Source organism: Ictalurus punctatus, chromosome 3 (genome assembly GCF_001660625.3).
Source record: "Ictalurus punctatus breed USDA103 chromosome 3, Coco_2.0, whole genome shotgun sequence".
NCBI classification, from domain to species: domain Eukaryota; kingdom Metazoa; phylum Chordata; class Actinopteri; order Siluriformes; family Ictaluridae; genus Ictalurus; species Ictalurus punctatus.
Genome location: NC_030418.2, coordinates 7,308,645 through 7,333,774, shown reverse-complemented (window position 1 = coordinate 7,333,774; position 25,130 = coordinate 7,308,645). Strand labels below are relative to the sequence as shown.

The 25,130-nt window shown below is 42.9% G+C and overlaps 17 non-coding genes across 17 annotated transcripts; all 17 read left to right on the top strand.

Annotated features, from left to right (window-relative positions):
• The first annotated feature begins 504 nt into the window (after positions 1 to 504).
• trnag-gcc (transfer RNA glycine (anticodon GCC)) lies at positions 505 to 575 on the top strand. Its single transcript has one exon. It is a non-coding gene; the product is annotated as a tRNA-Gly (tRNA).
• A 361-nt stretch (positions 576 to 936) lies between these two features.
• Positions 937 to 1,007, top strand: trnag-gcc (transfer RNA glycine (anticodon GCC)). The gene has a single exon. It is a non-coding gene; the product is annotated as a tRNA-Gly (tRNA).
• Positions 1,008 to 2,240: 1,233 nt separating this feature from the next.
• Positions 2,241 to 2,311, top strand: trnag-gcc (transfer RNA glycine (anticodon GCC)). The gene has a single exon. It is a non-coding gene; the product is annotated as a tRNA-Gly (tRNA).
• A 580-nt stretch (positions 2,312 to 2,891) lies between these two features.
• On the top strand, positions 2,892 to 2,962 carry trnag-gcc (transfer RNA glycine (anticodon GCC)). The gene has a single exon. It is a non-coding gene; the product is annotated as a tRNA-Gly (tRNA).
• Positions 2,963 to 3,743: 781 nt separating this feature from the next.
• trnag-gcc (transfer RNA glycine (anticodon GCC)) lies at positions 3,744 to 3,814 on the top strand. The gene has a single exon. It is a non-coding gene; the product is annotated as a tRNA-Gly (tRNA).
• Positions 3,815 to 5,270: 1,456 nt separating this feature from the next.
• trnag-gcc (transfer RNA glycine (anticodon GCC)) lies at positions 5,271 to 5,341 on the top strand. Its single transcript has one exon. It is a non-coding gene; the product is annotated as a tRNA-Gly (tRNA).
• A 1,472-nt stretch (positions 5,342 to 6,813) lies between these two features.
• trnag-gcc (transfer RNA glycine (anticodon GCC)) lies at positions 6,814 to 6,884 on the top strand. Its single transcript has one exon. It is a non-coding gene; the product is annotated as a tRNA-Gly (tRNA).
• Positions 6,885 to 8,120: 1,236 nt separating this feature from the next.
• Positions 8,121 to 8,191, top strand: trnag-gcc (transfer RNA glycine (anticodon GCC)). Its single transcript has one exon. It is a non-coding gene; the product is annotated as a tRNA-Gly (tRNA).
• Positions 8,192 to 10,349: 2,158 nt separating this feature from the next.
• Positions 10,350 to 10,420, top strand: trnag-gcc (transfer RNA glycine (anticodon GCC)). The gene has a single exon. It is a non-coding gene; the product is annotated as a tRNA-Gly (tRNA).
• A 589-nt stretch (positions 10,421 to 11,009) lies between these two features.
• trnag-gcc (transfer RNA glycine (anticodon GCC)) lies at positions 11,010 to 11,080 on the top strand. Its single transcript has one exon. It is a non-coding gene; the product is annotated as a tRNA-Gly (tRNA).
• A 351-nt stretch (positions 11,081 to 11,431) lies between these two features.
• On the top strand, positions 11,432 to 11,502 carry trnag-gcc (transfer RNA glycine (anticodon GCC)). The gene has a single exon. It is a non-coding gene; the product is annotated as a tRNA-Gly (tRNA).
• A 1,901-nt stretch (positions 11,503 to 13,403) lies between these two features.
• On the top strand, positions 13,404 to 13,474 carry trnag-gcc (transfer RNA glycine (anticodon GCC)). The gene has a single exon. It is a non-coding gene; the product is annotated as a tRNA-Gly (tRNA).
• Positions 13,475 to 13,825: 351 nt separating this feature from the next.
• On the top strand, positions 13,826 to 13,896 carry trnag-gcc (transfer RNA glycine (anticodon GCC)). The gene has a single exon. It is a non-coding gene; the product is annotated as a tRNA-Gly (tRNA).
• A 580-nt stretch (positions 13,897 to 14,476) lies between these two features.
• trnag-gcc (transfer RNA glycine (anticodon GCC)) lies at positions 14,477 to 14,547 on the top strand. The gene has a single exon. It is a non-coding gene; the product is annotated as a tRNA-Gly (tRNA).
• Positions 14,548 to 15,817: 1,270 nt separating this feature from the next.
• On the top strand, positions 15,818 to 15,888 carry trnag-gcc (transfer RNA glycine (anticodon GCC)). The gene has a single exon. It is a non-coding gene; the product is annotated as a tRNA-Gly (tRNA).
• Positions 15,889 to 22,097: 6,209 nt separating this feature from the next.
• Positions 22,098 to 22,168, top strand: trnag-gcc (transfer RNA glycine (anticodon GCC)). Its single transcript has one exon. It is a non-coding gene; the product is annotated as a tRNA-Gly (tRNA).
• Positions 22,169 to 23,621: 1,453 nt separating this feature from the next.
• trnag-gcc (transfer RNA glycine (anticodon GCC)) lies at positions 23,622 to 23,692 on the top strand. Its single transcript has one exon. It is a non-coding gene; the product is annotated as a tRNA-Gly (tRNA).
• Positions 23,693 to 25,130: the final 1,438 nt, after the last annotated feature.

The window sequence follows — 25,130 nt, the reverse complement described above, 5'->3', positions numbered from 1 at the left end:
TCATGCTGCTGAAATATGCAAGAGAGGCTCCTTGAAAATTTTAAACCAAATTGCTGAGTCAGCACAAAACTTACCTGAAAAGCACACTCTGTGAAGTCCGGGTTACATTTCAGGCCAACGCACAACTGAGTTTTGGAGACGCTTGTGTTGCAAGAGCCTTCACCCATAGCACTTCACAAGCCTTATCAATTCTGTCCAAACTAGGGTACTCCATGCTGCTGAAATATACTTAGGATGACTTAGGATACTTAGGATACTTAGACTTAGGATGCTCCTTTTCTATTTTGAAACCAAACTGTTGAATCAGCACAATACTTAAGTGAAAAGCACACTGCGTTGTCATTGATCGTTTATGATAAGCAGTGGTGGTTCGATGTCCGGCCAGTGCACAAATGAGTTTTGTATATTGAGCCTTCTCCTTTAGACTTTTAACGCAAATTGCTGAAGCAGCACAGTACTTAGGTGTAAATCGTACTCTCCGAACTCCTTGATTCTTTAACAAAGGCATTGGTGTTTCAGTGGTAGAGTTCTCGCCTGCCACGCGGGAGGCCCGGGTTCGATTCCCGGCCAATGCATAGCAGGGTTTTGAATATTGAGCCTTCACCCAAAGCACTTCAAAAGCCTTATCAATTCTGACCAAACTAGGGTACTCCATGCTGCTGAAATATACTTAGGATGACTTAGGATACTTAGACTTAGGATGCTCCTTTTCTATTTTGAAACCAAACTGTTGATTCAGCACAATACTTAAGTGAAAAGCACACTGCGTTGTCATTGATCGTTTATGATAAGCAGTGGTGGTTCGATGTCCGGCCAGTGCACAAAGGAGTTTTGTATATTGAGCCTTCTCCTTTAGACTTTTAACGCAAATTGCTGAAGCGGCACAGTACTTAGGTGTAAATCGTACTCTCCGAACTCCTTGGCTCTTTAACAAAGGCATTGGTGTTTCAGTGGTAGAATTCTCGCCTGCCACGCGGGAGGCCCGGGTCCGATTCCCGGCCAATGCATAGCAGGGTTTTGAATATTGAGCCTTCACCCAAAGAACTTCACAGGCCTTATGAATTCTATCCAAACTACGGTAGTAGAAGAACTTCATGCTGCTGAAATATGCAAGTGAGGCTCCTTTCGAATTTTAAACCAAATTGCTGAGTCAGCACAATACTTATCTGAAAGCGCACTCTGTGAAGTCCGGGTTAGATTCCAGGCCAATGCATAGCAGGGTTTTGAATATTGAGCCTTCACCCAAAGCACTTCACAAGCCTTATCAATTCTGACAAAACTAGGGTACTCCATGCTGCTGAAATATACTTAGGATGACTTAGGATACTTAGGATACTTAGACTTAGGATGCTCCTTATCTATTTTGAAACCAAACTGTTGATTCAGCACAATACTTACCTGAAAAGCACACTCTGTGAAGTCCGGGTTACATTCCAGGCCAACCCACAACTGAGTTTTGGAGACGCTTGTGTTGCAAGAGCCTTCACCCAAAGCACTTCACAAGCCTTATCAATTCTGTCCAAACTACGGTAGTAGATGAACTTCATGCTGCTGAAATATGCAAGAGAGGCTCCTTGAAAATTTTAAACCAAATTGCTGAGTCAGCACAATACTTACCTGAAAAGCACACTCTGTGAAGTCCGGGTTACATTCCAGGCCAACGCACAACTGAGTTTTGGAGACGCTTGTGTTGCAAGAGCCTTCACCCAAAGCACTTCACAAGCCTTATCAATTCTGTCCAAACTACGGTAGTAGATGAACTTCATGCTGCTGAAATATGCAAGAGAGGCTCCTTGAAAATTTTAAACCAAATTGCTGAGTCAGCACAATACTTACCTGAAAAGCACACTCTGTGAAGTCCGGGTTACATTCCAGGCCAACGCACAACTGAGTTTTGGAGACGCTTGTGTTGCAAGAGCCTTCACCCAAAGCACTTCACAAGCCTTATCAATTCTGTCCAAACTACGGTAGTAGACGAACTTCATGCTGCTGAAATATACAATAGAGGCTCTTTTAGAATTTTAAACCAAACTGTTGATTCAGCACAATACTTAAGTGAAAAGCACACTGCGTTGTCATTGATCGTTTATGATAAGCAGTGGTGGTTCGATTTCCGGCCAGTGCACAAAGGAGTTTTGTATATTGAGCCTTCTCCTTTAGACTTTTAACGCAAATTGCTGAAGCAGCACAGTACTTAGGTGTAAATCGTACTCTCCGAACTCCTTGGCTCTTTAACAAAGGCATTGGTGTTTCAGTGGTAGAATTCTCGCCTGCCACGTGGGAGGCCCGGGTTCGATTCCCGGCCAATGCATCGCAGGGTTTTGAATATTGAGCCTTCACCCAAAACACTTCACAAGCCTTATCAATTCTGACCAAAGTAGGGTAATAGATGAACTTCATGCTGCTGAAATATGCAAGAGAGGCTCCTTGAAAATTTTAAACCAAATTGCTGAGTCAGCACATTACTTACCTGAAAAGCACACTCTGTGAAGTCCGGGTTAGATTCCAGGCCAACGCACAACTGAGTTTTGGAGACGCTTGTGTTGCAAGAGCCTTCACCCAGAGAACTTTACAAGCCTTATCAATTCTGACCAAACTAGGGTACTCCATGCTGCTGAAATATACTTAGGATGACTTAGGATACTTAGACTTAGGATGCTCCTTTTCTATTTTGAAACCAAACTGTTGATTCAGCACAATACTTAAGTGAAAAGCACACTGCGTTGTCATTGATCGTTTATGATAAGCAGTGGTGGTTCGATGTCCGGCCAGTGCACAAATGAGTTTTGTATATTGAGCCTTCTCCTTTAGACTTTTAACGCAAATTGCTGAAGCGGCACAGTACTTAGGTGTAAATCGTACTCTCCGAACTCCTTGGCTCTTTAACAAAGGCATTGGTGTTTCAGTGGTAGAATTCTCGCCTGCCACGCGGGAGGCCCGGGTCCGATTCCCGGCCAATGCATAGCAGGGTTTTGAATATTGAGCCTTCACCCAAAGAACTTCACAGGCCTTATCAATTCTATCCAAACTACGGTAGTAGAAGAACTTCATGCTGCTGAAATATGCAAGTGAGGCTCCTTTCGAATTTTAAACCAAATTGCTGAGTCAGCACAATACTTACCTGAAAGCACACTCTGTGAAGTCCGGGTTAGATTCCAGGCCAACGCACAACTGAGTTTTGGAGACGCTTGTGTTGCAAGAGCCTTCACCCAAAGCACTTCACAAGCCTTATCAATTCTTTCCAAACTACGGTAGTAGATGAACTTCATGCTGCTGAAATATGCAAGAGAGGCTCCTTGAAAATTTTAAACCAAATTGCTGAGTCAGCACAATACTTACCTGAAAAGCACACTCTGTGAAGTCCGGGTTACATTCCAGGCCAACGCACAACTGAGTTTTGGAGATGCTTGTGTTGCAAGAGCCTTCACCCAAAGCACTTCACAAGCCTTATCAATTCTGTCCAAACTACGGTAGTAGACGAACTTCATGCTGCTGAAATATACAATAGAGGCTCTTTTAGAATTTTAAACCAAACTGTTGATTCAGCACAATACTTAAGTGAAAAGCACACTGCGTTGTCATTGATCGTTTATGATAAGCAGTGGTGGTTCGATTTCCGGCCAGTGCACAAAGGAGTTTTGTATATTGAGCCTTCTCCTTTAGACTTTTAACGCAAATTGCTGAAGCGGCACAGTACTTAGGTGTAAATCGTACTCTCCGAACTCCTTGGTTCTTTAACAAAGGCATTGGTGTTTCAGTGGTAGAATTCTCGCCTGCCACGCGGGAGGCCCGGGTTCGATTCCCGGCCAATGCATAACAGGGTTTTGAATATTGAGCCTTCACCCAAAACACTTCACAAGCCTTATCAATTCTGACCAAACTACGGTAGTAGATGAACTTCATGCTGCTGAAATATGCAAGAGAGGCTCCTTGAAAATTTTAAACCAAATTGCTGAGTCAGCACAATACTTACCTGAAAAGCACACTCTGTGAAGTCCGGGTTACATTCCAGGCCAACCCACAACTGAGTTTTGGAGACGCTTGTGTTGCAAGAGCCTTCACCCAAAGCACTTCACAAGCCTTATCAATTCTGTCCAAACTACGGTAGTAGATGAACTTCATGCTGCTGAAATATGCAAGAGAGGCTCCTTTAGAATTTTAAACCAAATTGCTGAGTCAGCACAATACTTACCTGAAAAGCACACTCTGTGAAGTCCGGGTTAGATTCCAGGCCAACGCACAACTGAGTTTTGGAGACGCTTGTGTTGCAAGAGCCTTCACCCAAAGCACTTCACAAGCCTTATCAATTCTGTCCAAACTACGGTAGTAGATGAACTTCATGCTGCTGAAATATGCAAGAGAGGCTCCTTGAAAATTTTTAACCAAATTGCTGAGTCAGCACAATACTTACCTGAAAAGCACACTCTGTGAAGTCCGGGTTAGATTCCAGGCCAACGCACAACTGAGTTTTGGAGACGCTTGTGTTGCAAGAGCCTTCACCCAAAGCACTTCACAAGCCTTATCAATTCTGTCCAAACTACGGTAGTAGACGAACTTCATGCTGCTGAAATATACAATAGAGGCTCTTTTAGAATTTTAAACCAAATTGCTGAGTCAGCACAATACTTACCTGAAAAGCGCACTCTGTGAAGTCCGGGTTAGATTCCAGGCCAACGCACAACTGAGTTTTGGATACGCTTGTGTTGCAAGAGCCTTCACCCAAAGCACTTCACAAGCCTTATCAATTCTGTCCAAACTACGGTAGTAGATGAACTTCATGCTGCTGAAATATGCAAGAGAGGCTCCTTGAAAATTTTAAAACAAATTGCTGAGTCAGCACAATACTTACCTGAAAGGCGCACTCTGTGAAGTCCGGGTTACATTCCAGGCCAACGCACAACTGAGTTTTGGAGACGCTTGTGTTGCAAGAGCCGACACCCAAAGAACTTTACAAGCCTTATCAATTCTGACCAAACTAGGCTACTCCATGCTGCTGAAATATACTTAGGATGACTTAGGATACTTAGACTTAGGATGCTCCTTTTCTATTTTGAAACCAAACTGTTGATTCAGCACAATACTTAAGTGAAAAGCACACTGCGTTGTCATTGATCGTTTATGATAAGCAGTGGTGGTTCGATGTCCGGCCAGTGCACAAATGAGTTTTGTATATTGAGCCTTCTCCTTTAGACTTTTAACGCAAATTGCTGAAGCGGCACAGTACTTAGGTGTAAATCGTACTCTCCGAACTCCTTGGCTCTTTAACAAAGGCATTGGTGTTTCAGTGGTAGAATTCTCGCCTGCCACGCGGGAGGCCCGGGTCCGATTCCCGGCCAATGCATAGCAGGGTTTTGAATATTGAGCCTTCACCCAAAGAACTTCACAGGCCTTATGAATTCTATCCGAACTACGGTAGTAGAAGAACTTCATGCTGCTGAAATATGCAAGTGAGGCTCCTTTAGAATTTTAAACCAAATTGCTGAGTCAGCACAATACTTACCTGAAAGCACACTCTGTGAAGTCCGGGTTAGATTCCAGGCCAACGCACAACTGAGTTTTGGAGACGCTTGTGTTGCAAGAGCCTTCACCCAAAGCACTTCACAAGCCTTATCAATTCTGACCAAACTAGGGTACTCCATGCTGCTGAAATATACTTAGGATGACTTAGGATACTTAGGATACTTAGACTTAGGATGCTCCTTATCTATTTTGAAACCAAACTGTTGATTCAGCACAATACTTAAGTGAAAAGCACACTGCGTTGTCATTGATCGTTTATGATAAGCAGTGGTGGTTCGATTTCCGGCCAGTGCACAAAGGAGTTTTGTATATTGAGCCTTCTCCTTTAGACTTTTAACGCAAATTGCTGAAGCGGCACAGTACTTAGGTGTAAATAGTACTCTCCGAACTCCTTGGTTCTTTAACACAGGCATTGGTGTTTCAGTGGTAGAATTCTCGCCTGCCACGCGGGAGGCCCTGCTATGCATTCGATTCCCGGCCAATGCATAGCAGGGTTTTGAATATTGAGCCTTCACCCAAAACACTTCACAAGCCTTATCAATTCTGACCAAAGTAGGGTAATAGATGAACTTCATGCTGCTGAAATATGCAAGAGAGGCTCCTTTAGAATTTTAAACCAAATTGCTGAGTCAGCACAATACTTACCTGAAAGCGCACTCTGTGAAGTCCGGGTTAGATTCCAGGCCAACGCACAACTGAGTTTTGGAGACACTTGTGTTGCAAGAGCCTTCACCCAAAGAACTTCACAAGCCTTATCAATTCTGTCCAAACTACGGTAGTAGATGAACTTCATGCTGCTGAAATATGCAAGAGAGGCTCCTTGAAAATTTTTAACCAAATTGCTGAGTCAGCACAATACTTACCTGAAAAGCACACTCTGTGAAGTCCGGGTTAGATTCCAGGCCAACGCACAACTGAGTTTTGGAGACGCTTGTGTTGCAAGAGCCTTCACCCAAAGCACTTCACAAGCCTTATCAATTCTGACCAAACTAGGGTACTCCATGCTGCTGAAATATACTTAGGATGACTTAGGATACTTAGGATACTTAGACTTAGGATGCTCCTTATCTATTTTGAAACCAAACTGTTGATTCAGCACAATACTTAAGTGAAAAGCACACTGCGTTGTCATTGATCGTTTATGATAAGCAGTGGTGGTTCGATTTCCGGCCAGTGCACAAAGGAGTTTTGTATATTGAGCCTTCTCCTTTAGACTTTTAACGCAAATTGCTGAAGCGGCACAGTACTTAGGTGTAAATCGTACTCTCCGAACTCCTTGGTTCTTTAACACAGGCATTGGTGTTTCAGTGGTAGAATTCTCGCCTGCCACGCGGGAGGCCCGGGTTCGATTCCCGGCCAATGCATAGCAGGGTTTTGAATATTGAGCCTTCACCCAAAACACTTCACAAGCCTTATCAATTCTGACCAAAGTAGGGTAATAGATGAACTTCATGCTGCTGAAATATGCAAGAGAGGCTCCTTTAGAATTTTAAACCAAATTGCTGAGTCAGCACAATACTTACCTGAAAGCGCACTCTGTGAAGTCCGGGTTAGATTCCAGGCCAACGCACAACTGAGTTTTGGAGACACTTGTGTTGCAAGAGCCTTCACCCAAAGAACTTCACAAGCCTTATCAATTCTGTCCAAACTACGGTAGTAGATGAACTTCATGCTGCTGAAATATGCAAGAGAGGCTCCTTGAAAATTTTTAACCAAATTGCTGAGTCAGCACAATACTTACCTGAAAAGCACACTCTGTGAAGTCCGGGTTACATTCCAGGCCAACGCACAACTGAGTTTTGGAGACGCTTGTGTTGCAAGAGCCTTCACCCAAAGCACTTCACAAGCCTTATCAATTCTGTCCAAACTACGGTAGTAGATGAACTTCATGCTGCTGAAATATACAATAGAGGCTCTTTTAGAATTTTAAACCAAATTGCTGAGTCAGCACAATACTTACCTGAAAAGCGCACTCTGTGAAGTCCGGGTTAGATTCCAGGCCAACGCACAACTGAGTTTTGGATACGCTTGTGTTGCAAGAGCCTTCAACCAAAGCACTTCACAAGCCTTATCAATTCTGTCCAAACTACGGTAGTAGATGAACTTCATGCTGCTGAAATATGCAAGAGAGGCTCCTTGAAAATTTTAAAACAAATTGCTGAGTCAGCACAATACTTACCTGAAAAGCACACTCTGTGAAGTCCGGGTTACATTCCAGGCCAACACACAACTGAGTTTTGGAGACGCTTGTGTTGCAAGAGCCTTCACCCAAAGAACTTTACAAGCCTTATCAATTCTGACCAAACTAGGGTACTCCATGCTGCTGAAATATACTTAGGATGACTTAGGATACTTAGACTTAGGATGCTCCTTTTCTATTTTGAAACCAAACTGTTGATTCAGCACAATACTTAAGTGAAAAGCACACTGCGTTGTCATTGATCGTTTATGATAAGCAGTGGTGGTTCGATGTCCGGCCAGTGCACAAATGAGTTTTGTATATTGAGCCTTCTCCTTTAGACTTTTAACGCAAATTGCTGAAGCGGCACAGTACTTAGGTGTAAATCGTACTCTCCGAACTCCTTGGCTCTTTAACAAAGGCATTGGTGTTTCAGTGGTAGAATTCTCGCCTGCCACGCGGGAGGCCCGGGTCCGATTCCCGGCCAATGCATAGCAGGGTTTTGAATATTGAGCCTTCACCCAAAGAACTTCACAGGCCTTATGAATTCTATCCAAACTACGGTAGTAGAAGAACTTCATGCTGCTGAAATATGCAAGTGAGGCTCCTTTCGAATTTTAAACCAAATTGCTGAGTCAGCACAATACTTACCTGAAAGCGCACTCTGTGAAGTCCGGGTTAGATTCCAGGCCAACGCACAACTGAGTTTTGGAGACGCTTGTGTTGCAAGAGCCTTCACCCAAAGCACTTTCCAAGCCTTATCAATTCTGACAAAACTAGGGTACTCCATGCTGCTGAAATATACTTAGGATGACTTAGGATACTTAGGATACTTAGACTTAGGATGCTCCTTATCTATTTTGAAACCAAACTGTTGATTCAGCACAATACTTACCTGAAAAGCACACTCTGTGAAGTCCGGGTTACATTCCAGGCCAACCCACAACTGAGTTTTGGAGACGCTTGTGTTGCAAGAGCCTTCACCCAAAGCACTTCACAAGCCTTATCAATTCTGTCCAAACTACGGTAGTAGATGAACTTCATGCTGCTGAAATATGCAAGAGAGGCTCCTTGAAACTTTTAAACCAAATTGCTGAGTCAGCACAATACTTACCTGAAAAGCACACTCTGTGAAGTCCGGGTTACATTCCAGGCCAACGCACAACTGAGTTTTGGAGACGCTTGTGTTGCAAGAGCCGACACCCAAAGAACTTTACAAGCCTTATCAATTCTGACCAAATTAGGGTACTCCATGCTGCTGAAATATACTTAGGATGACTTAGGATACTTAGACTTAGGATGCTCCTTTTCTATTTTGAAACCAAACTGTTGATTCAGCACAATACTTAAGTGAAAAGCACACTGCGTTGTCATTGATCGTTTATGATAAGCAGTGGTGGTTCGATGTCCGGCCAGTGCACAAATGAGTTTTGTATATTGAGCCTTCTCCTTTAGACTTTTAACGCAAATTGCTGAAGCGGCACAGTACTTAGGTGTAAATCGTACTCTCCGAACTCCTTGGCTCTTTAACAAAAGCATTGGTGTTTCAGTGGTAGAATTCTCGCCTGCCCCGCGGGAGGCCCGGGTCCGATTCCCGGCCAATGCATAGCAGGGTTTTGAATATTGAGCCTTCACCCAAAGAACTTCACAGGCCTTATGAATTCTATCCAAACTCCGGTAGTAGAAGAACTTCATGCTGCTGAAATATGCAAGAGAGGCTCCTTGAAAATTTTAAACCAAATTGCTGAGTCAGCACAAAACTTACCTGAAAAGCACACTCTGTGAAGTCCGGGTTACATTTCAGGCCAACGCACAACTGAGTTTTGGAGACGCTTGTGTTGCAAGAGCCTTCACCCATAGCACTTCACAAGCCTTATCAATTCTGTCCAAACTAGGGTACTCCATGCTGCTGAAATATACTTAGGATGACTTAGGATACTTAGGATACTTAGACTTAGGATGCTCCTTTTCTATTTTGAAACCAAACTGTTGAATCAGCACAATACTTACCTGAAAAGCACACTCTGTGAAGTCCGGGTTACATTCCAGGCCAACCCACAACTGAGTTTTGGAGACGCTTGTGTTGCAAGAGCCTTCACCCAAAGCACTTCACAAGCCTTATCAATTCTGTCCAAACTACGGTAGTAGATGAACTTCATGCTGCTGAAATATGCAAGAGAGGCTCCTTGAAAATTTTAAACCAAATTGCTGAGTCAGCACAATACTTACCTGAAAAGCACACTCTGTGAAGTCCGGGTTACATTCCAGGCCAACGCACAACTGAGTTTTGGAGACGCTTGTGTTGCAAGAGCCTTCACCCAAAGAACTTTACAAGCCTTATCAATTCTGACCAAATTAGGGTACTCCATGCTGCTGAAATGTACTTAGGATGACTTAGGATACTTAGACTTAGGATGCTCCTTTTCTATTTTGAAACCAAACTGTTGATTCAGCACAATACTTAAGTGAAAAGCACACTGCGTTGTCATTGATCGTTTATGATAAGCAGTGGTGGTTCGATGTCCGGCCAGTGCACAAATGAGTTTTGTATATTGAGCCTTCTCCTTTAGACTTTTAACGCAAATTGCTGAAGCGGCACAGTACTTAGGTGTAAATCGTACTCTCCGAACTCCTTGGCTCTTTAACAAAAGCATTGGTGTTTCAGTGGTAGAATTCTCGCCTGCCACGCGGGAGGCCCGGGTCCGATTCCCGGCCAATGCATAGCAGGGTTTTGAATATTGAGCCTTCACCCAAAGAACTTCACAGGCCTTATGAATTCTATCCAAACTCCGGTAGTAGAAGAACTTCATGCTGCTGAAATATGCAAGAGAGGCTCCTTGAAAATTTTAAACCAAATTGCTGAGTCAGCACAAAACTTACCTGAAAAGCACACTCTGTGAAGTCCGGGTTACATTTCAGGCCAACGCACAACTGAGTTTTGGAGACGCTTGTGTTGCAAGAGCCTTCACCCATAGCACTTCACAAGCCTTATCAATTCTGTCCAAACTAGGGTACTCCATGCTGCTGAAATATACTTAGGATGACTTAGGATACTTAGGATACTTAGACTTAGGATGCTCCTTTTCTATTTTGAAACCAAACTGTTGAATCAGCACAATACTTAAGTGAAAAGCACACTGCGTTGTCATTGATCGTTTATGATAAGCAGTGGTGGTTCGATGTCCGGCCAGTGCACAAATGAGTTTTGTATATTGAGCCTTCTCCTTTAGACTTTTAACGCAAATTGCTGAAGCAGCACAGTACTTAGGTGTAAATCGTACTCTCCGAACTCCTTGATTCTTTAACAAAGGCATTGGTGTTTCAGTGGTAGAGTTCTCGCCTGCCACGCGGGAGGCCCGGGTTCGATTCCCGGCCAATGCATAGCAGGGTTTTGAATATTGAGCCTTCACCCAAAGCACTTCACAAGCCTTATCAATTCTGACCAAACTAGGGTACTCCATGCTGCTGAAATATACTTAGGATACTTAGACTTAGGATGCTCCTTTTCTATTTTGAAACCAAACTGTTGATTCAGCACAATACTTAAGTGAAAAGCACACTGCGTTGTCATTGATCGTTTATGATAAGCAGTGGTGGTTCGATGTCCGGCCAGTGCACAAAGGAGTTTTGTATATTGAGCCTTCTCCTTTAGACTTTTAACGCAAATTGCTGAAGCGGCACAGTACTTAGGTGTAAATCGTACTCTCCGAACTCCTTGGCTCTTTAACAAAGGCATTGGTGTTTCAGTGGTAGAATTCTCGCCTGCCGCGCGGGAGGCCCGGGTCCGATTCCCGGCCAATGCATAGCAGGGTTTTGAATATTGAGCCTTCACCCAAAGAACTTCACAGGCCTTATGAATTCTATCCAAACTACGGTAGTAGAAGAACTTCATGCTGCTGAAATATGCAAGAGAGGCTCCTTGAAAATTTTAAACCAAATTGCTGAGTCAGCACAATACGTACCTGAAAAGCACACTCTGTGAAGTCCAGGTTACATTCCAGGCCAACGCACAACTGAGTTTTGGAGACGCTTGTGTTGCAAGAGCCTTCACCCAAAGCACTTCACAAGCCTTATCAATTCTGTCCAAACTACGGTAGTAGATGAACTTCATGCTGCTGAAATATGCAAGAGAGGCTCCTTGAAAATTTTAAACCAAATTGCTGAGTCAGCACAATACTTACCTGAAAGCGCACTCTGTGAAGTCCGGGTTAGATTCCAGGCCAACGCACAACTGAGTTTTGGAGACGCTTGTGTTGCAAGAGCCTTCACCCAAAGCACTTTCCAAGCCTTATCAATTCTGACAAAACTAGGGTACTCCATGCTGCTGAAATATACTTAGGATGACTTAGGATACTTAGGATACTTAGACTTAGGATGCTCCTTATCTATTTTGAAACCAAACTGTTGATTCAGCACAATACTTACCTGAAAAGCACACTCTGTGAAGTCCGGGTTACATTCCAGGCCAACCCACAACTGAGTTTTGGAGACGCTTGTGTTGCAAGAGCCTTCACCCAAAGCACTTCACAAGCCTTATCAATTCTGTCCAAACTACGGTAGTAGATGAACTTCATGCTGCTGAAATATGCAAGAGAGGCTCCTTGAAAATTTTAAACCAAATTGCTGAGTCAGCACAATACTTACCTGAAAAGCACACTCTGTGAAGTCCGGGTTACATTCCAGGCCAACGCACAACTGAGTTTTGGAGACGCTTGTGTTGCAAGAGCCTTCACCCAAAGCACTTCACAAGCCTTATCAATTCTGTCCAAACTACGGTAGTAGATGAACTTCATGCTGCTGAAATATGCAAGAGAGGCTCCTTGAAAATTTTAAACCAAATTGCTGAGTCAGCACAATACTTACCTGAAAAGCACACTCTGTGAAGTCCGGGTTACATTCCAGGCCAACGCACAACTGAGTTTTGGAGATGCTTGTGTTGCAAGAGCCTTCACCCAAAGCACTTCACAAGCCTTATCAATTCTGTCCAAACTACGGTAGTAGACGAACTTCATGCTGCTGAAATATACAATAGAGGCTCTTTTAGAATTTTAAACCAAATTGCTGAGTCAGCACAATACTTACCTGAAAGCGCACTCTGTGAAGTCCGGGTTAGATTCCAGGCCAACGCACAACTGAGTTTTGGAGACGCTTGTGTTGCAAGAGCCTTCACCCAAAGCACTTCACAAGCCTTATCAATTCTGTCCAAACTACGGTAGTAGATGAACTTCATGCTGCTGAAATATGCAAGAGAGGCTCCTTGAAAATTTTAAACCAAATTGCTGAGTCAGCACAATACTTACCTGAAAAGCACACTCTGTGAAGTCCGGGTTACATTCCAGGCCAACGCACAACTGAGTTTTGGAGATGCTTGTGTTGCAAGAGCCTTCACCCAAAGCACTTCACAAGCCTTATCAATTCTGTCCAAACTACGGTAGTAGACGAACTTCATGCTGCTGAAATATACAATAGAGGCTCTTTTAGAATTTTAAACCAAACTGTTGATTCAGCACAATACTTAAGTGAAAAGCACACTGCGTTGTCATTGATCGTTTATGATAAGCAGTGGTGGTTCGATTTCCGGCCAGTGCACAAAGGAGTTTTGTATATTGAGCCTTCTCCTTTAGACTTTTAACGCAAATTGCTGAAGCAGCACAGTACTTAGGTGTAAATCGTACTCTCCGAACTCCTTGATTCTTTAACAAAGGCATTGGTGTTTCAGTGGTAGAATTCTCGCCTGCCACGCGGGAGGCCCGGGTTCGATTCCCGGCCAATGCACAGCAGGGTTTTGAATATTGAGCCTTCACCCAAAGCACTTCACAAGCCTTATCAATTCTGACCAAACTAGGGTACTCCATGCTGCTGAAATATACTTAGGATACTTAGACTTAGGATGCTCCTTTTCTATTTTGAAACCAAACTGTTGATTCAGCACAATACTTAAGTGAAAAGCACAGTGCGTTGTCATTGATCGTTTATGATAAGCAGTGGTGGTTCGATGTCCGGCAAGTGCACAAAGGAGTTTTGTATATTGAGCCTTCTCCTTTAGACTTTTAACGCAAATTGCTGAAGCGGCACAGTACTTAGGTGTAAATCGTACTCTCCGAACTCCTTGGCTCTTTAACAAAGGCATTGGTGTTTCAGTGGTAGAATTCTCGCCTGCCACGCGGGAGGCCCGGGTCCGATTCCCGGCCAATGCATAGCAGGGTTTTGAATATTGAGCCTTCACCCAAAGAACTTCACAGGCCTTATGAATTCTATCCAAACTACGGTAGTAGAAGAACTTCATGCTGCTGAAATATGCAAGAGAGGCTCCTTGAAAATTTTAAACCAAATTGCTGAGTCAGCACAATACTTACCTGAAAAGCACACTCTGTGAAGTCCAGGTTACATTCCAGGCCAACGCACAACTGAGTTTTGGAGACGCTTGTGTTGCAAGAGCCTTCACCCAAAGCACTTCACAAGCCTTATCAATTCTGACCAAACTAGGGTACTCCATGCTGCTGAAATATACTTAGGATGACTTAGGATACTTAGACTTAGGATGCTCCTTTTCTATTTTGAAACCAAACTGTTGATTCAGCACAATACTTAAGTGAAAAGCACACTGTGTTGTCATTGATCGTTTATGATAAGCAGTGGTGGTTCGATGTCCGGCCAGTGCACAAATGAGTTTTGTATATTGAGCCTTCTCCTTTAGACTTTTAACGCAAATTGCTGAAGCGGCACAGTACTTAGGTGTAAATCGTACTCTCCGAACTCCTTGGCTCTTCAACAAAGGCATTGGTGTTTCAGTGGTAGAATTCTCGCCTGCCACGCGGGAGGCCCGGGTCCGATTCCCGGCCAATGCATAGCAGGGTTTTGAATATTGAGCCTTCACCCAAAGAACTTCACAGGCCTTATGAATTCTATCCAAACTACGGTAGTAGAAGAACTTCATGCTGCTGAAATATGCAAGTGAGGCTCCTTTCGAATTTTAAACCAAATTGCTGAGTCAGCACAATACTTACCTGAAAGCGCACTCTGTGAAGTCCGGGTTAGATTCCAGGCCAACGCACAACTGAGTTTTGGAGACGCTTGTGTTGCAAGAGCCTTCACCCAAAGCACTTTCCAAGCCTTATCAATTCTGACAAAACTAGGGTACTCCATGCTGCTGAAATATACTTAGGATGACTTAGGATACTTAGGATACTTAGACTTAGGATGCTCCTTATCTATTTTGAAACCAAACTGTTGATTCAGCACAATACTTACCTGAAAAGCACACTCTGTGAAGTCCGGGTTACATTCCAGGCCAACCCGCAACTGAGTTTTGGAGACGCTTGTGTTGCAAGAGCCTTCACCCAAAGCACTTCACAAGCCTTATCAATTCTGTCCAAACTACGGTAGTAGATGAACTTCATGCTGCTGAAATATGCAAGAGAGGCTCCTTGAAAATTTTAAACCAAATTGCTGAGTCAGCACAATACTTACCTGAAAAGCACACTCTGTGAAGTCCGGGTTACATTCCAGGCCAACGCACAACTGAGTTTTGGAGACGCTTGTGTTGCAAGAGCCTTCACCCAAAGCACTTCACAAGCCTTATGAATTCTATCCAAACTACGGTAGTAGAAGAACTTCATGCTGCTGAAATATGCAAGTGAGGCTCCTTTAGAATTTTAAACCAAATTGCTGAGTCAGCACAATACTTACCTGAAAGCACACTCTGTGAAGTCCGGGTTAGATTCCAGGCCAACGCACAACTGAGTTGTGGAGACGCTTGTGTTGCAAGAGCCTTCACCCAAAGCACTTCACAAGCCTTATCAATTCTGACCAAACTAGGGTACTCCATGCTGCTGAAATATACTTAGGATGACTTAGGATACTTAGGATACTTAGACTTAGGATGCTCCTTATCTATTTTGAAACCAAACTGTTGATTTAGCACAATACTTAAGTGAAAAGCACACTGCGTTGTCATTGATCGTTTATGATAAGCAGTGGTGGTTCGATTTCCGGCCAGTGCACAAAGGAGTTTTGTATATTGAGCCTTCTCCTTTAGACTTTTAACGCAAATTGCTGAAGCAGCACAGTACTTAGGTGTAAATCGTACTCTCCGAACTCCTAGGTTTTTTAACAAAGGCATTGGTGTTTCAGTGGTAGAATTCTCGCCTGCCACGCGGGAGGCCCGGGTTCGATTCCTGGCCAATGCATAGCAGGGTTTTGAATATTGAGCCTTCACCCAAAGCACTTCACAAGCCTTATCAATTCTGTCCAAACTACGGTAGTAGATGAACTTCATGGTGCTGAAATATGCAAGAGAGGCTCCTTGAAAAATTTAAACCAAATTGCTGAGTCAGCACAATACTTACCTGAAAAGCACACTCTGTGAAGTCCGGGTTACATTCCAGGCCAACGCACAACTGACTTTTGGAGACGCTTGTGTTGCAAGAGCCTTCACCCAAAGCACTTCACAAGCCTTATCAATTCTGTCCAAACTACGGTAGTAGATGAACTTCATGCTGCTGAAATATGGAAGAGAGGCTCCTTGAAAATTTTAAACCAAATTGCTGAGTCAGCACAATACTTACCTGAAAAGCACACTCTGTGAAGTCCGGGTTACATTCCAGGCCAACGCACAACAGAGTTTTGAAGACGCTTGTGTTGCAAGAGCCTTCACCCAAAGCACTTCACAAGCCTTATCAATTCTGTCCAAACTACGGTAGTAGACGAACTTCATGCTGCTGAAATATACAGTAGAGGCTCATTTAGAATTTTAAACCAAATTGCTGATTCAGCACAATACTTACCTGAAAGCGCACTCTGTGAAGTCCGGGTTACATTCCAGGCCAACGTACAACTGAGTTTTGGAGACGCTTGTGTTGCAAGAGCCGACACCCAAAGAACTTTACAAGCCTTATCAATTCTGACCAAACTAGGCTACTCCATGCTGCTGAAATATACTTAGGATGACTTAGGATACTTAGACTTAGGATGCTCCTTTTCTGTTTTGAAACCAAACTGTTGATTCAGCACAATACTTAAGTGAAAAGCACACTGCGTTGTCATTGATCGTTTATGATAAGCAGTGGTGGTTCGATGTCCGGCCAGTGCACAAATGAGTTTTGTATATTCAATTCAATTCAATTCAATTTTATTTGTATAGCGCTTTTTACAATAGACATTGTCTCAAAGCAGCTTTACAGAAATATCAGCACGGTATACAGATATTAAAGGTGTGAATTTATCCCAACTGAGCAAGCCACTGAGTGGCGACGGTGGCAAGGAAAAACTCCCTAAGATGTTTTAAGAGGAAGAAACCTTGAGAGGAACCCGACTCAGAAGGGAACCCATCCTCATCTGGGTAACAACAGATATTGTGAAAAAGTTCATTATGGATTAATATGAAGTCTGTATGGCGTTAAGAGCAGCCGTAGTCCCAGCAGTCTGGAATTAAAGAAGATTTGAGCTCCATCCAGAGGCAGAAAGGATCTGGATCTCTAGTATCTCCATAAATTCGTGTGGGGCTCGGCGAAAGGAGAGAGGGAGAAAGTAGAACAGAATCTAGTCAGGGTAGGCTTGAGTAAACAAATACGTTTTAAGCTTAGACTTAAACACTGAGACTGTGTCTGAGTCCCGAACACTAATAGGAAGACTGTTCCATAACTGTGGGGCCCTATAAGAGAAAGCTCTTCCCCCTGCTGTAGCCTTCACTATTCGAGGTACCGTCAGATAGCCTGCATCTTTTGATCTAAGTAGGCGTGGCGGATCATATAAAACCAAAAGGTCGCTTAGATATTGTGGCGCGAGACCATTTAGTGCTTTATAGGTTAATAAGAGTATTTTATAATTAATGCGAGATTTTACTGGGAGCCAATGCAGTATTGATAATATCGGTGTGATATGGTCGTATCTTCTAGTTCTAGTTAGGACTCTAGCAGCTGCATTCTGGACTAATTGGAGCTTATTTATATTCCTACTGGAACATCCAGACAGTATGGCATTACAATAATCTAATCTAGAGGTGACGAATGCATGAACTAGTATTTCCGCATCATGTAGTGACAATATGTTTCTTATTTTAGAAATATTTCTGAGATGAAAGAAGGCTATCCTAGTAATATTATCTACATGAGCATCAAATGATAGGCTGGAGTCAATAATCACTCCAAGGTCTTTAACTGCTGCACATGATGAAACAGAAAGACCATCCAGAGTAACCATGTGATCAGAAAGAATACTTCTAGCTACACGTGGGCCTAATAAAAGTATTTCTGTTTTATCAGAATTAAGCAGAAGGAAGTTAATTAACATCCAATGTCTAATGTCCTTTACACAATCCTCAACTTTACTAAGCTTATGTCTGTCCTCTGGCTTCGCTGAAACATACAACTGTGTATCATCAGCATAACAGTGGAAGCTAATTCCATGTTTACTAATAATTTGACCTAGGGGTAGCATATATAAAGTAAAGAGCAGTGGGCCTAAAACAGAACCCTGTGGAACTCCAAAAGTAACCTCAGTACGCATGGAGAATTCACCATTTACATCTACGAACTGATAACGATCGGTGAGATAAGACCTGAGCCAGGAGAGGACTGTTCCCTTAATACCAACAACATTTTCTAATCTGTCAAGGAGAATAGTGTGATCTATAGTATCAAATGCTGCACTAAGGTCGAGTAACACAAGCAGCGAGACACAACCCTGATCGTAAGTCAGTAGAAGGTCATTTACTACTTTAACTAACGCTGTCTCTGTGCTATGATGAGGTCTAAATCCTGACTGATATATTTCATGAATGTTATTCCTATCTAAGTACGAGCATAACTGCTTTGCTACAACCTTTTCTAAAATCTTAGAAATGAAGGGGAGATTTGATATTGGTCTATAGTTGGACAATTGAGACGGGTCAAGATCAGGTTTTTTAATCAAGGGTTTAATAACTGCTAATTTAAGTGATTTAGGTACATAGCCACTGCTTAGGGAAGAATTGATTATATTTAGAAGTGGCTCAATTACTACTGGACCAATCTGTTTAAACAAACATGTAGGTACGGGATCTAGTATGCAAGTTGATGAATTGGCTGAAGAGATTAAAGTAGCTAGTTCGGTCTCTCTAAGCGGAGCAAAACACTCTAAACATTGATCTGATATTGCTACATTGTCATGTAATGGGTTTATTACAGTACTGTCCAGTTTTAATTTAATGGCCTGTATTTCACGTCTAATATTTTCAACCTTATCAATGAAAAATTTCATGAAATTTTGAAAATATTGAGCCTTCTCCTTTAGACTTTTAACGCAAATTGCTGAAGCGGCACAGTACTTAGGTGTAAATCGTACTCTCCGAACTCCTTGGCTCTTTAACAAAGGCATTGGTGTTTCAGTGGTAGAATTCTTGCCTGCCACGTGGGAGGCCCGGGTCCGATTCCCGGCCAATGCATAGCAGGGTTTTGAATATTGAGCCTTCACCCAAAGCACTTCACAGGCCTTATCAATTCTGTCCAAACTACGATAGTAGATGAACTTCATGCTGCTGAAATATGCAAGAGAGGCTCCTTGAAAATTTTAAACCAAATTGCTGAGTCAGCACAATACTTACCTGAAAAGCACACTCTGTGAAGTCCGGGTTACATTCCAGGCCAACGCACAACTGAGTTTTGGAGACGCTTGTGTTGCAAGAGCCTTCACCCAGAGAACTTTACAAGCCTTATCAATTCTGTCCAAACTACGTTAGTAGATGAACTTCATGCTGCTGAAATATGCAAGAGAGGCTCCTTGAAAATTTTAAACCAAATTGCTGAGTCAGCACAATACTTACCTGAAAAGCACACTCTGTGAAGTCCGGGTTACATTCCAGGCCAACGCACAACAGAGTTTTGAAGACGCTTGTGTTGCAAGAGCCTTCACCCAAAGCACTTCACAAGCCTTATCAATTCTGTCCAAACTACGGTAGTAGACGAACTTCATGCTGCTGAAATATACAGTAGAGGCTCTTTTAGAATTTTAAACCAAATTGCTGAGTCAGCACAATACTTACCTGAAAGCGCACTCTGTGAAGTCCGGGTTACATTCCAGGCCAACGCACAACTGAGTTTTGGAGACGCTTGTGTTGCAAGAGCCTTCACCCAAAGCACTTCACAAGCCTTATCAATTCTGTCCAAACTACGGTAGTAGACGAACTTCATGCTGCTGAAATATACAGTAGAGGCTCTTTTAGAATTTTAAACCAAATTGCTGAGTCAGCACAATACTTACCTGAAAGCGCACTCTGTGAAGTCCGGGTTACATTCCAGGCCAACGCATAGCAGGGTTTTGAATATTGAGCCTTCACCCAAAACACTTCACAAGCCTTATCAATTCTGACCAAAGTAGGGTAATAGATGAACTTCATGCTGCTGAAATATGCAAGAGAGGCTCCTTGAAAATTTTAAACCAAATTGCTGAGTCAGCACAATACTTACCTGAAACGCACACTCTGTGAAGTCCGGGTTAGATTCCAGGCCAACCCACAACTGAGTTTTGGAGACGCTTGTGTTGCATGAGCCTTCACCCAAAGCACTTCACAAGCCTTATCAATACAACTGTCCAAACTAGGGTACTCCATGCTGCTGAAATATACTTAGGATGACTTAGGATACTTAGGATACTTAGACTTAGGATGCTCCTTTTCTATTTTGAAACCAAACTGTTGAATCAGCACAATACTTAAGTGAAAAGCACACTGCGTTGTCATTGATCGTTTATGATAAGCAGTGGTGGTTCGATGTCCGGCCAGTGCACAAATGAGTTTTGTATATTGAGCCTTCTCCTTTAGACTTTTAACGCAAATTGCTGAAGCGGCACAGTACTTAGGTGTAAATCGTACTCTCCGAACTCCTTGGCTCTTTAACAAAGGCATTGGTGTTTCAGTGGTAGAATTCTCGCCTGCCACGCGGAAGGCCCGGGTCCGATTCCCGGCCAATGCATAGCAGGGTTTTGAATATTGAGCCTTCACCCAAAGAACTTCACAGGCCTTATGAATTCTATCCAAACTACGGTAGTAGAAGAACTTCATGCTGCTGAAATATGCAAGTGAGGCTCCTTTAGAATTTTAAACCAAATTGCTGAGTCAGCACAATACTTACCTGAAAGCACACTCTGTGAAGTCCGGGTTAGAATCCAGGCCAACGCACAACTGAGTTTTGGAGACGCTTGTGTTGCAAGAGCCTTCACCCAAAGCACTTCACAAGCCTTATCAATTCTGACCAAACTAGGGTACTCCATGCTGCTGAAATATACTTAGGATGACTTAGGATACTTAGGATACTTAGACTTAGGATGCTCCTTATCTATTTTGAAACCAAACTGTTGATTCAGCACAATACTTAAGTGAAAAGCACACTGCGTTGTCATTGATCGTTTATGATAAGCAGTGGTGGTTCGATTTCCGGCCAGTGCACAAAGGAGTTTTGTATATTGAGCCTTCTCCTTTAGACTTTTAACGCAAATTGCTGAAGCGGCACAGTACTTAGGTGTAAATCGTACTCTCCGAACTCCTTGGCTTTTTAACAAAGGTGTTTCAGTGGTAGAATTCTCGCCTGCCACGCGGGAGCCCCGGGTTCGATTCCCGGCCAATGCATAGCAGGGTTTTGAATATTGAGCCTTCACCCAAAACACTTCACAAGCCTTATCAATTCTGACCAAAGTAGGGTAATAGATGAACTTCATGCTGCTGAAATATGCAAGAGAGGCTCCTTGAAACTTTTAAACCAAATTGCTGAGTCAGCACAATACTTACCTGAAAAGCACACTCTGTGAAGTCCGGGTTACATTCCAGGCCAACGCACAACTGAGTTTTGGAGACGCTTGTGTTGCAAGAGCCTTCACCCAAAGCACTATACAAGCCTTATCAATTCTGTCCAAACTACGGTAGTAGACGAACTTCATGCTGCTGAAATATACAATAGAGGCTCTTTTAGAATTTTAAACCAAATTGCTGAGTCAGCACAATACTTTCCTGAAAGCGCACTCTGTGAAGTCCGGGTTAGATTCCAGGCCAACGCACAACTGAGTTTTGGAGACGCTTGTGTTGCAAGAGCCTTCACCCAAAGAACTTTACAAGCCTTATCAATTCTGACCAAACTAGGGTACTCCATGCTGCTGAAATATACTTAGGATGACTTAGGATACTTAGACTTAGGATGCTCCTTTTCTATTTTGAAACCAAACTGTTGATTCAGCACAATACTTAAGTGAAAAGCACACTGCGTTGTCATTGATCGTTTATGATAAGCAGTGGTGGTTCGATGTCCGGCCAGTGCACAAATGAGTTTTGTATATTGAGCCTTCTCCTTTAGACTTTTAACGCAAATTGCTGAAGCGGCACAGTACTTAGGTGTAAATCGTACTCTCCGAACTCCTTGGCTCTTTAACAAAGGCATTGGTGTTTCAGTGGTAGAATTCTCGCCTGCCACGCGGGAGGCCCGGGTCCGATTCCCGGCCAATGCATAGCAGGGTTTTGAATATTGAGCCTTCACCCAAAGAACTTCACAGGCCTTATGAATTCTATCCAAACTACGGTAGTAGAAGAACTTCATGCTGCTGAAATATGCAAGTGAGGCTCCTTTAGAATTTTAAACCAAATTGCTGAGTCAGCACAATACTTACCTGAAAGCACACTCTGTGAAGTCCGGGTTAGATTCCAGGCCAACGCACAACTGAGTTTTGGAGACGCTTGTGTTGCAAGAGCCTTCACCCAGAGAACTTTACAAGCCTTATCAATTCTGTCCAAACTACGGTAGTAGATGAACTTCATGCTGCTGAAATATGCAAGAGAGGCTCCTTGAAAATTTTAAACCAAATTGCTGAGTCAGCACAATACTTACCTGAAAAGCACACTCTGTGAAGTCCGGGTTACATTCCAGGCCAACGCACAACAGAGTTTTGAAGACGCTTGTGTTGCAAGAGCCTTCACCCAAAGCACTTCACAAGCCTTATCAATTCTGTCCAAACTACGGTAGTAGACGAACTTCATGCTGCTGAAATATACAGTAGAGGCTCTTTTAGAATTTTAAACCAAATTGCTGAGTCAGCACAATACTTACCTGAAAGCGCACTCTGTGAAGTCCGGGTTACATTCCAGGCCAACGCACAACTGAGTTTTGGAGACGCTTGTGTTGCAAGAGCCTTCACCCAAAGCACTTCACAAGCCTTATCAATTCTGTCCAAACTACGGTAGTAGACGAACTTCATGCTGCTGAAATATACAGTAGAGGCTCTTTTAGAATTTTAAACCAAATTGCTGAGTCAGCACAATACTTACCTGAAAGCGCACTCTGTGAAGTCCGGGTTACATTCCAGGCCAACGCATAGCAGGGTTTTGAATATTGAGCCTTCACCCAAAACACTTCACAAGCCTTATCAATTCTGACCAAAGTAGGGTAATAGATGAACTTCATGCTGCTGAAATATGCAAGAGAGGCTCCTTGAAAATTTTAAACCAAATTGCTGAGTCAGCACAATACTTACCTGAAACGCACACTCTGTGAAGTCCGGGTTAGATTCCAGGCCAACCCACAACTGAGTTTTGGAGACGCTTGTGTTGCATGAGCCTTCACCCAAAGCACTTCACAAGCCTTATCAATACAACTGTCCAAACTAGGGTACTCCATGCTGCTGAAATATACTTAGGATGACTTAGGATACTTAGGATACTTAGACTTAGGATGCTCCTTTTCTATTTTGAAACCAAACTGTTGAATCAGCACAATACTTAAGTGAAAAGCACACTGCGTTGTCATTGATCGTTTATGATAAGCAGTGGTGGTTCGATGTCCGGCCAGTGCACAAATGAGTTTTGTATATTGAGCCTTCTCCTTTAGACTTTTAACGCAAATTGCTGAAGCGGCACAGTACTTAGGTGTAAATCGTACTCTCCGAACTCCTTGGCTCTTTAACAAAGGCATTGGTGTTTCAGTGGTAGAATTCTCGCCTGCCACGCGGGAGGCCCGGGTCCGATTCCCGGCCAATGCATAGCAGGGTTTTGAATATTGAGCCTTCACCCAAAGAACTTCACAGGCCTTATGAATTCTATCCAAACTACGGTAGTAGAAGAACTTCATGCTGCTGAAATATGCAAGTGAGGCTCCTTTAGAATTTTAAACCAAATTGCTGAGTCAGCACAATACTTACCTGAAAGCACACTCTGTGAAGTCCGGGTTAGATTCCAGGCCAACGCACAACTGAGTTTTGGAGACGCTTGTGTTGCAAGAGCCTTCACCCAAAGAACTTTACAAGCCTTATCAATTCTGACCAAACTAGGGTAGTAGATGAACTTCATGCTGCTGAAATATACAAGAGAGGCTCCTTTGGAAATTTAACCCAAATTGCTGAAGCAGCACAATACTTAGCTGTAAAGCCCAGTCTGCAAAGTCCTTGGAGTCCAAGAAACTTTAAAAGCCATTTCAATTCTGCCCAAACTAGACGAACTCCATGCTGCTGAAATATGGAAGAGACTTTGGATGCTCCTTTTCAATTCTGAAACCAAACTGCTTAATCAGCACAATACTTAAGTTAAGAGCGCACTCTGCGAAGTCCTTGAAGTCCAAGTTCGATTCCCGGCCAACACACAGCAGAGTTTTGAATATTGAGCATTCACCCAACTAACTTTAAAAGCCATTTCAATTCTGCCTAAAGTAGACATACTTCATGCTGCTGAAATATACAAGAGATGCACCTTTAGAATTTTAAACCAATTTGTTGAAGCAGCACAATACTTAGCTGTAAAGCCCAGTCTGCAAAGTCCTTGGAGTTTTGAACATTGAGCCTTCACCCAAGAAACTTTAAAAGCCATTTCAATTCTACCCAAACTAGACGAACTTCATGCTGTTGAAATATGATCGTTTAAGATAAACAGTGGTGGTTCAGTGGTAGAATACTGATCTTCCAAGTGTGAGGCTGGGTTCGATTTCCGGCCAATGCACAAATGTGTTTTGTATATTGAGCCTTCTCCTTTAGACTTTTAACCCAAATTGCTGAAGCAGCACAGTACTTAGCTGTAAAGTGTACTCTCCAAAGTCATTGGCTCTTTAACAAAAGTGTTGGTGTTTCAGTGGTAGAATTTTCGCCTTCCACACGGGAGGCCTGGGTTTGATTCCTGGCCAATGCATAGCAGGGTATTGAATATTGAGCATTCATCCAATGAACTTTAAAAGCCATTTCAATTCTGCACAAACTAGCTGAACTTCATGCTGCTGAAATATACAAGAGATGCACCTTTACAACTTTAACCCAAATTGCTGAAGCAGCACAATACTTAGCTGTAAAGCGTACACTGCGAAGTCCTTGGCTATTTAACAAAAGCATTGGTGTTTCATTGGTAGAATTCTTGCCTGCCACACGGGAGGCCCAGGTTTGATTCTTGGCCAATGCAGAGCAGTGTTATATAAGAAATGTGTGTATTACATGGAGG